Source organism: Denticeps clupeoides, chromosome 17, assembly GCF_900700375.1.
Source record: "Denticeps clupeoides chromosome 17, fDenClu1.1, whole genome shotgun sequence".
Lineage (NCBI taxonomy): Eukaryota > Metazoa > Chordata > Actinopteri > Clupeiformes > Denticipitidae > Denticeps > Denticeps clupeoides.
In genome coordinates this window covers 6,551,559-6,560,485 of record NC_041723.1, presented here as the reverse complement: position 1 = coordinate 6,560,485, position 8,927 = coordinate 6,551,559, and positions in this window count along the sequence as shown.

Here is an 8,927-nt window from a genome sequence, read left to right as displayed (position 1 = left end):
GAGAGACAAGGAGTGAGTGTGTGTGTGCATGTGTGTGTGTGTGTGTTAGGAGAAGCCCTTTGATACGGCACACCACTGGGCACTTCATTAGGCTCTGACAGTCTGTGTAATACTCTCCTCTCTGGGAGACTCATCATCAGCCTGAATGCACACATGGAGACACACACACACACACGCATAGAATTGTTTCTTATAGACATACATGAAAAAGTACTTTCTGTCCGTTTTTGTAAAGCGCTATAAAACTCATGGTACCGGTACCGCCGGCTCTCGTTGGTCTGTAACCGTCATCTAGGCATCATTTAATCTGGTTAATTGAATGCTTCAATAATTCTAAGGAGATTACACACCAGCAAAGTGTCATTTTAAGGTCAGGGTTAAGGTGGGCCAATTATCTATTTGTCAAATACATAAAGCTCCCCATCTAATTTTCCTTTCATTGGAATTGATTGTGGTGTTAAAATGGAATCCCAGATGGCTAATGCGATTTAGCACTTCTGCGAAGGCAAATATTATTTAAAGACGCGGCACAACTTCGTGGGATGATCTGCGATCAAGTAGCAAAGCTGATTTTCATGCAGGACGCGCCGCAATCTGGCAACGCAGGAAAGAAAGCAGTTTGTCATTTTGAAGTGAGATTGTTTAATTCCTCCTCCAATAGATATTACTTAATCAGCTTCAATAAAAAAATACATTCTGGCGGCCAGGAGGTGATTTTGAACGGTTGTAAAAGGTGGCAGAATGAAACAATAATGAGTAAAATGGCTGCCCTGGAGAGATGGCGTATTAGCAAGAATGGTCATAAAAATTCTGATTAAACAAATTCTGCTGCAGCATGAGAGACGACGTTGAAAACAAAAAGACAGTACTGCTGAAGAAAGTGCGCATGAATGAACCCCAATTCTCTCCCCATTAAAATGAACCTGACGGGTTGCCCTGTATGTGGGCCCATTAAACCTGAGCCTCCATTCGCTGCCTTAAGGCTGCTACACCAACCCCAGAGGAAAACCCCCGTATCCCGCAGCGCCCAGCAGGACGCAGTCAAAACAATAGGACTTCATTTAAAAAGGGGCCTTCACCTCCGACCCCACGCCAGACATGCAGAGCCGGCCGCAGTAACGGCAGACTGCAGCCGGGCGGCTGAGGCCTTCGCGGGACTCCCTGTCTGATGAAACTCCCATTTCCCCATTTAAAGTAACGGCGGCAAGCAATTTCCAGTTAGCAGGGCCGGTGACCAGATGGTTCTCATGCTGGTGTGCGATGGGAGACGCAATCTGCAGTTGACCACTCGGCCGGCACAGCGATTACATTTTAAGCGGCAGATTACGGCCGCGTTTTAAACGGAAGATTACACATGGGGAGAGTTGCATCGCGAAGGGCCTCCGGTGTAAAACCTTTGCCAAAACTTTGTGCGGACAGGCTGACCATTTGATCCGCTGTCGGGAGAGGCTGGAGGGAGACAGCGTAATTCAGGACAGCGTATGGCGATTCCATCAGGAAAATATATTTGCTCATACGGTGATCGTTCACAGCTCACTAGACTTATCACAATTGTAGTTACAGCCTTAGACGAAAGAAAGATGAGCGACTTTTAAAGTACAGAGAGACCAAAAAGTTTTAAAAGGAAGGAGGGTTAAAAAAAAAATAAAAAATACAGTTCATTGGAATTGATAGTTGAGTTCTGTCAACCAAGATAATGTCTAAGATAGATGTCTAAGCATTGCTTTGTGTGCTCTCATTTAAAGAGTTAAATGAGACTGAAAATGTGAATTACTCAATCTAACTACACTGGGTATCTGGGTATTTTGTTGAGTGAGCACAAGGTGTGCCTTGGTTGTGACCTTTCATTACGTTACAAGCGGGAGATCTTTACCGGCGTCCCTTGCTCAGGAAAAAAGAGACCTGACTAAAACTCTCAGTGGTTGATCACTGTTGCCATGGAGAAACTGCTGCGATATTAAAAGAGATCTCGTATTTCATTTGGCCTCCCTTTGGTAAATTGCCACTCAGACCTTTTCAGATGGATGAATGGGCAAGAAATATAATGCAACAAATAGTTGTTGCCAACAATTTTCATGATTAGAATTCCTTTGTTACAGGTCAAAATTGCAATATGAATGGATTTTTAAATCAGGCAGCCATACATCACATTTCATAAGCTGTCACTGCTGCAAAAATATTACAGGAGACACGACGTCATGTGAAATAATAAACGCGCTGTGGCCAGTCACTTTGATTAACCTTGATTTCATTCCTATAAAGAAGTCAAAGCATGTTTTCTCCGCAAAAGCCGCATTGTTTGGGTGAACACTGCTGCTCAGCTGTTTTTTCTAGATTTGTGTGTGTGTGTGTGTGTGTGTGTGTGTGTGTGTGTGTGTGTGTGCATGTCTTGCTAAATAAGATGCAACTTTCTGTCACCGCCGCTCACTTTGCGGCTGGTGATTGAGGGCGCAGGCCGCCTGTGAAAGAGAGTAAATGCTCATTTTGTGCCTGGATCTCCTGTCTCGGGTCATTTCCACCAAGGCTTTACCATGAAAGCGGAGCAGGCCCCCCGCGCCTCCTGCGTCGTGAGTCGCTCTGACAGAGAAGGGCCCCCCCCCGGGCGGCGTGGGGGAGGGCCACGGGCCCGGCGTCAGGCCGAGACCTCGCCAGTCATCATCCCTAATTCAGGCGCCGTCCCTGTCCGCCTGATGTTCTGTACCTCAGACCCCCGGCTCCCCGGCCCTTTATTCCTCAACGCCGAGCGGACGAGACAGGGACGAGATGCGTCAGGCCCACCGACTGCTCTTTCTGACTGCTCCCGCAGCCGGGCCCTAGCCTTCACAACTCCGGCCCCTCTCCCCTCGGAGCCAGTCATCTTTGTGGCAGCGCTGTCAGATCACGCTGCTCCGAGAGGCAGATCGGCACAGCAAGGGCGAGGAGACAGCGGCTGACGACTGCGCAGCGCTGACAGGGAATATGTTCGCTCAATTGGCAAGCTGGTGGCAAGTGAGTGACTGAAACTTTAAGTGGCATCACATGAGGAAGACGGCGGGGGAAAAGCGGCTTTTGAGGTTCTTTTTACATGTCTGCGGCCCAGAGCCCGACGTGGAGGGTGGAAAAGCAAATGTATTTCTCAACCCAATGCTGCCTGCAACTAATGCAACTGAACACCGTTCTTAAGCACAACCAAAACAAGTGTCAGTTTTGTTGATTAAGGGGATGTTTTAATGCATACGGTGTGCTGGATTTCCATTTAAACGTTCAAAAAAAAAAAAGTCACAGGAGGTCTTTTTTTTTAAGTAATGGCGCTTGTGCACTTTTACTTTAAAATGAATAGCATTGTTTTTAACCCAACAAAGTGCTATCGGCATTCACTCAATATGAAAGCCTCTCAATTTCCATAAACAGCCTGATTGAGATCGAGTCATAAAGAGGCAACTTCTCAAATTTAATTCCACACCCTCACCCACCCCCCCCGGTGCATTAACCTCGAAACACAATTCAAGGTTAGCGCCTTGCAGGAACGGCGGGAAAAAAGTAGCGCGCACGCTAGCACTTGATGGATTCAGCTAATGCATTATCCCCGCCGTTAACGGGTTCAGCGTAGCTAAAATGTCCCAGGTTGGGCTGCAGGACTACTTTAAGCAACATTAGGGGAATTGAAATCATTTTTTAACATTTGATGAGATCACTGGTTTGTTGTATTCATAAAAAAAAAAAAAAAAAACGTTCCATTTGTTCTATGTTGTTGTTCTTGTTTGAGTTTGCCATCCAGCTTAAAATATCAATTAAAAATAATTATATAAAAAAATATATATCCATATTAATTGCAGTTACCCCATTGTCCTGAATATAATGTCTTGTGTCGCATTTGAATACAGTTAGTGTTCTCTTTAATTTGATATCTAGACAAAAAAACACAATACCCATAGATGGCACAAAATATGATATTTTGCAACAAGTGTTGGGCACACCAGATGACGGGTTCCTGGAGCTCTGATTGCCTGCATCAGTGCTCTGGGTTCCGGTATTGAACCAGAATTAAATCCTGATTTGTTGTGAAGAATGTCTTGGTTGGAGGCAGGGTGTGTATAATAATGACTGTAATGGTCCTGTGTTCGCTTTTCAGTGTGCGTGTGTGGAGTGATGCCTGTGTGAGTATTGCCTCTCCTGTCGCCGTTTCAAAGTCCCCTGTCCCAAAGTAGAGCCCTATATGTTTGTTTGTCCAGTTTAAAATAAAGTATTTGTGGTAATAATCCGTGATTGGGTCCTCTTTTTGTGTCAGATCGAACTCAGGGGTTGGCAACCCGTGGCTCTTTCATACTTAATGATTTGCATATGTTGCCTTTAAGTTGATAAGTATGTTGTGCAGCATTAGCGTAGTGACGCAAAGTCAGGGTGGACAGATCTCTTCTTTTCAACCAAAAAATCTTTGTCTGACGTTTTTGACTTCTCTGTGTGAGACTGTGCTAGTAAGAAAACGGCATCATGGCAGCGTACTCCCATCCCTGCAACTATTTTCTTTGCATATATAAAATTTCACAAGCAACACACTGGCATAGTTTTTATATAAACGTTCAAATAATATATGATGTGTTCAATTCATTTTGCGTTAAAGGTTGTCAACCCCTGGTCTTTGGTTGGTACCAAATATAATATTTATACATTATAAAGTTTTTTAACTAGTCTCAGTTACATTACATTTTCACTTTACAAGATATTTTATTAAAACAGTTTTAGTTAATCTTAAAAAAATTGGTATTATTTCACTTCGGCAGTCCAGAAGAAATGAGGAATCTCAGTAGATGGCGCCAAATATGACATTTTGAAATAACTTAATTAATCTTAATATTTGGGTGGTTATCTTACATTTTCGAAAGACATAGATGGTTCCAGATGTGATAAATTGTATTAAATGTTTTAATTAATCTCAAAAATTGGGGGAAGATTCTTACATTTGTGGTCTAGACAAAAAAACACAATAGCGTTTATATTGCAGGAAATACAATATTTTTAATTTAGTGTTAATTTAGTATAGAAAAAAACAAGATAAGATTTTATGAATGCAGTATTTTGGTTTTATTAGTAGTGCAGGAATTTATGAGGCTGACTGCTCTGCACTGGAGCCACTTGAAGACACCATTGGCCCACTGCAACAAGGCACCGTCGCTTCTCCATTAAGGAGACACTGAGTGGCTAATACCTTTAATTTCTTTATTCAATATACTTTAACAAACACAGCAGCCACAGTGGGGGATAATGAATAATCATTAGCAAAAGGTCCACAAATTATTGATGTAAAATAAGCAATGATTTTTTTCCCCTCCCGTTCCGCAATTTATTGCCATTAACAAGTAACTTGCAATCCAATAAATGTCAGCATTGCTTTCAGTTAATTAAAGGGAGAGATATTATATAGTAATGCAGGGTGGCGTTTAGATCCCAATTTCCACAGACTGCAATTTACTGCCTCTGCTTTATTTGAAGGGAACCACAAATAATGACCATTAAGCTGTCAGCCAATGGACAGGAGATCACATTAATGAAATTAGATAAGCTGGACACACTGATATACACAGCACTTGTGCTGAAGCAGTGGGGACCAAACAAAAAAGGGTCAAGACCAAGTTTTCAAAACCAAACAACAATCTGCTGCGTTATTTTCCAGGCTGGAATAAATGACCAGAGACGGCTGAGACGACAGGATTATGAATAAGGGTGTGGTGGTTCTGAGCACGGATTGTTGGGGTTGGGCTTGTAAATCTGCACACGCTGAGCATCCTTTTATCCGCACCGGTTTTATATACAGCATAAACCCGCAAATCATCCTGTCTGCTGCACAGTGCACTGCCCATCACACAATCGCACAAACCCTCCAACCCACAAATACATGCATGCACTTGTGCCTCCATGCACCTGCTCACTGTGAGCTGTGATGCCATTTAAGGTAGAACCATGTCTTTATCTTTAATTTTTTTATTTAAGGTTTATTAATTTCTCTCCTGTTTCCTTCTGCATGTCCTTCAGTAAAAAATGCATTGATATGTTTGTTGGAAAAAGTTGACGTGAGCTGTCCGGACGCTCCCAGCCTAATCTCAGATATCACAAATGACTTTTTTGATGAAATAATAGGCGCTGATGCAAGAATAGGCATTATATAAGAAAGACTGGACACCAGAGCAAATGGCTGCCCCGTCCCACTGTGTGTGTGTGAGTATGTGGGTGTGTGGGTGTGTGTGTGTGCTACTGTGTGTGTGCCCCCAGGCAGAATGCCATGGCCTGGACTAAATTAGTGATCAGGGATCCTGTCCCCTGCCACCACACTGCCCCCTGGTCCTCTGGAGACGTCCCCTAAGAGTGGACGGACGGACGTGCGCATCCGGAGCTGTCACCTTGTCAGTGAAAGTTTTCTCTCTGTTCCAAAAACTTTAGTGAGGCGGGCGGGCGGCGGCAGGGCGCGAGGTCCCGTGTTTGCAGAGGAGCATGGGAAGTGTCAGAGCAGCAGCAGATGTGGTCTTTGGCGTGGGTGACATTCCTGACGGTTCCCCCTCAAATCAAACTCCCTGCTCCTGTCAAGGCGAGCCTCGCCCCCCGGCAAGCGCTGTCACACAGCGGCACACAGCAGCGCGAGGAGGTACAGCAGCGGCAGGGGCACACGCACGCGCAGTATCACACACACACACACACATACACACACACATACACATGTACCTGCAAACATGGCTCATACACGCTTAGATAATGACACACACACATGTACCTGCAAACATGGCTCATACACACTTAGATAAAGACACACACACAAACACACACAAACACACATGTACCTGCAAACATGGCTCAAACACACTTAGATAAAGACACACACACACATGTACCTGCAAACATGGCTCATACACACTTAGATAAAGACACACACACATGTACCTGCAAACATGGCTCATACACGCTTAGATAATGGACACCACACATGTACCTGCAAACATGGCTCATACACGCTTAGATAATGACACACACACATGTACCCCTGCAAACATGGCTCATACCCACTTAGATAAAGACACACACACAAACACACACAAACACACATGTACCTGCAAACATGGCTCAAACACACTTAGATAAAGACACACACACACATGTACCTGCAAACATGGCTCATACACACTTAGATAAAGACACACACACACATGTACCTGCAAACATGGCTCATACACGCTTAGATAATGACACACACACATGTACCTGCAAACATGGCTCATACACGCTTAGATAATGACACACACACATGTACCTGCAAACATGGCTCATACACACTTAGATAAAGACACACACACAAACACACACAAACACACATGTACCTGCAAACATGGCTCAAACACACTTAGATAAAGACACACACACACATGTACCTGCAAACATGGCTCATACACACTTAGATAAAGACACACACACAAAGACACATGTACCTGCAAACATGGCTCAAGCACACTTAGATAAAGACACACACACAAACACACATTTAACTGCAAACATGGCTCAAACACACTTAGATAAAGACACACACACACACACACATGTACCTGCAAACATGGCTCAAACACACTTAGATAAATGCACATAGACATACACACGCACACACACACACACACACACATACGTACCTGCAGACATGATTCATACACACTCAATAGAAGGCAATACACACACTCAAACAGACACGCGCACACACACACACTGCACTCAGGTACGCTCACACACTACACTAAAATGAGTCCTGTCACAGAGGCAAGAAACTAGGTAAAAGGAAAGAAAGAAAGGGAAACTTATGTAATTAATATATGATATACAAATGTATAAATAATGTAAAATTATGCATCCACAAGCTGTAAATGTAACTGAGTGGTATTTAGTACCCACTAGACCGTAGTAACACATTATTCAGCCGGAAAGGCTGGGACTGTTGGAGGTTGAACAAGACGTATCAGGTGTTTAGTGTGCATGCTTGAAAAGGTGCTGGCCAGGTTATTTGCAGAACTTGCTGGGAGGGACGCAGAGAATCTTTTGATGAAACTCATACAAAAACTTTCACATCCAGTAAATTGCATCAAACATCAACATCTTGTCACATTTGTTTAAAGTAAAGTAATAACATTTTTAAAGAACATCTTTTTTCCCCTCCTGGTTTGAGTCTGATTTTGTTCCAAATGTTTCCAACAGTAACTCAGGAAGGGACAAAAAACACTTAAAAAACTATTTACAAAAGTGAAAGTGACAATTATTTTATTTGACTGATATCTAGTGCTCAAAGATCTGTGAATTAATCTCCTACAAGAAAAAGTCTACAATTTTGTTGCTCAGAGAACAATATGATAACAGTCTCTTTATCTACACACGTAATGTCACTGTTTTATGTAACTTCTGCAGTAAATGCTTTAGATAAATCAATATATGGTCAGTATGTGACAGTGTTTTTTTTTTTTTAACAAAATGGTACATGATATGCACATTATAACTGTAACTCGTTGATCTCAGTTTTTTTGTCAAACACACATCAGCGAAAGTTTGCTCTGGTGCCCGGTACACACATGCAGACCAAGTGACATTTAAAAATCCACCTTGATAAAATATCCTGCAGGAAGTCTGGATGGGACAACCCTTGCAATTATAGATCTGTCCACCTTTACTAAGCCACGGCCATGTTTACTGAGACCAAACGTAGGGGACATACCTTGTGATCAGACAAGCTGCCAATAATCCGGTCATGTGACAGCAGCTTCCTGTCTTTGAGCTGAAGTGTTGTCAATACCAGAGTAGTCTGAAATGCCCTTTCATTTCCCTACATAAAGAAAGGCACCTATACAGAGCTGCTCTACATGTCCAGTAATTAAAAAAATAACTGGGCACTTATCAAGTATCAAGGACTAACAATCCTTTTACCCCTA